The sequence below is a fragment of the Lonchura striata genome, chromosome 3 (genome assembly GCF_050655825.1).
Source record: "Lonchura striata isolate lonStrDom1 chromosome 3, ASM5065582v1, whole genome shotgun sequence".
Lineage (NCBI taxonomy): Eukaryota > Metazoa > Chordata > Aves > Passeriformes > Estrildidae > Lonchura > Lonchura striata.
The window spans coordinates 31,899,504-31,901,952 of NC_140705.1; the positions used below are offsets into that span (position 1 = coordinate 31,899,504).

Genomic DNA, 2,449 nt, shown 5'->3' on the forward strand with positions numbered 1-2,449 from the left:
TCAGTGTGAAAAGATTTTCTCAACATTCACATTTTTTGCAGAAGTGATACTTTCTCAGCCAACTCATTAACTGCTGTGTTCTCTGCCTGAAAATGTCTATTTAAACTCTTTGTTGCACTGTCCCAGCAACCTATTCTGATGCATAGCTCCCTCCTAGGTGATACCAAAGACACGGTTGACTTTTGCAGTTACTGGAATGAAATACAGAATCCTTTTTCCATTTCATCAGGAATTCAGCTGCCAAGGCCAGCATCTTCATTACCCCACTTTAGCATGCATGAATGCCAAATCCATTATTTATAGGCAAATTTCTGATGATGACTATTTGCATGTCATTGGTGGAAATTTGCCTATGTGCTCCCTCAGAAACAGATTGGCATTATATAACTTCACCTAACCAGCTGTAATACTATCAGAGCATGTGTGCAGTGCAGCTCAAAAAGAAGCAAAAACATTTTTATGGAACATTTATTTTCAGGTAGCAGCACATGTTATGGTTGTGAGTCTGAAAGTATTAACAGCTGACTTACAAGGTGATATGTTTTTTATCACTTAGTGTTTGGGATCCAGTCTTAATTGTCTGTTAATGTCAAGAAGACAAGCCACTAATGATGTGCCAGTAAAATAACACAAAGAAGTAATAACTGGTTCCTTTAGGTGGTCATACATTAAAAAAACAAGAACAGCTTCTTCCAAAAGAGGAAAACTGTGTATGGAATGTGTAGACCTAGCCTTAGAAAACATGCTCAAAGGTCCTGTTGTCTCATCTGCAAAGGATTTCCTCCATGGGAGAGCAGTGGCCCTGTCACTGAGGGCTGCTCATGAATAAAGGGCTGAGTGATGTTGTCTCTTGTCTATCTAAAACTCAAACAAGCAAATAAACAAGTTATTTGCATAGAAGAAGGCTCTTTAAAAATGCAACTAATTAAACAAAAACCCTCACACACATATGAACAATATTATGAATTATTTTAACCCTGTTGAGCCCAAAAGGTCAACCAAAAAAAAAAAAAATCTTCTGATATATCTGAAAAATACTTTTGCAGACACTGACAGATTTTTCATTTCACTTTCTACCTGGGTGAAACAGTCACTCAAAAATGGGATCAATGATTTTAATCAATACCTCACCCAATATTGTGAGAGGTCATCTATCATTGTCTCCCAGCACTAGGGTAATTTGCAAACAGACATTCCTCGTTCTGGAGTCATGCCCAGAGGGCTTTATTTAGCAGGAAGGGAATACCTTGGTCAAGCACAAAATAAAAAAGTCCACACGTACTGCTGGAACAGGAAGGAGCTGTGACAGGAGTAAACCACAGGCACCAAAGGCTTGAGAGGGAAGGGGTGAGTGAACATAATGGCAGAGAAATGGCAGAATAAGGCACAGCCTTTGAGCTGCTGTTCCCTGCGGCTGAGAAAAGATGTAAGGGGGGCAGCTCATTAGAAGACCAAAGCTGTTTCCAGCACCCAAAGCAATTAGTAGATTTTTCAGAAGAGCAGGTGTCTGAATGTTTCCGAAAATCTCCTCATAACGACTGTGGAAGCCACAAGCTCCTGACAGCTACTGAAAACATGGCTTTTGCCTAGCTGTTGACATGGAAGCTAAAGCCACCCTAAAGACTCTGTTTGGTATGGCTGTTTGCAGTGTGTGTCAGTGCATGTTCCTCCTCTGTGTCCAATACCAGACCCTGTTGTGTCCTAAATGTGGGAATAAATGATACCATCAGAGGTTAATAGCTAAAGAAACAATTTCATTATTAAGTAAGTACCCCCAGCTGAAAAGCTGTTAGTCATATCCCAGGAGAGATTGCCAGCTTGCATTTTTGAGGATGCAAGGAAATGTTATTGCCTAGTTTTTGTTTTATGTCACTGTATAATGAGAATGGGTGTCTTACTATTTTATATAGTGTTCAGATATGAAATATAGCAGTGCCTCTCTTGAAGTGTTACTCTGGTTTGATACAAATTTCAGGAAAATGGCATACATTATTGTAGTCCATATATACAGGAAATTCTGATCTTTGATCAGGTTATTAAATTGACTCATGTGCCAAGGGAAAACAAAATGTTTGCAAATGAAGACAGAAAATGAAATTAAATTGAGATTCACAGGGTAGGATGGATTTCAAGGTTGGTAAATCAGAACTTAAACATTACATCCTGAATATTATATGAATAGTTATAATTGCTTTATATATAGCATATCTGGCATAGCAGTATTGTTGTTTTGCTTTAGGAATACATTTAATTTCTTAATTATCTTCTGACCAATATTTTCAGTGAAGCCAACATGAGAACATCATCAGGAAGGAATCTAAAATAGTACAATCCCTCTCATAGAATGCCATGAAATATTTATTATCTATACGGTATGCAAATACGTTTATCTGATTGTCACCAGGACACAGATACACCACAGGATAGATAATAAAATCGTTTGACTTAC

General features: G+C 38.0%; 1 protein-coding gene and 1 long non-coding RNA gene across 5 annotated transcripts in view; one reads left to right on the top strand and one right to left on the bottom strand.

The window, feature by feature from the left end:
- Positions 1-2,449, bottom strand: part of LOC146767834 (uncharacterized) — an 80,640-nt gene that overhangs the window by 75,237 nt on the left and 2,954 nt on the right. The gene's annotated exons all lie outside the window — the stretch shown is intronic.
- The window catches only part of MEI4 (meiotic double-stranded break formation protein 4), a 145,870-nt gene that overhangs the window by 18,797 nt on the left and 124,624 nt on the right, over positions 1-2,449 (top strand). The gene's annotated exons all lie outside the window — the stretch shown is intronic.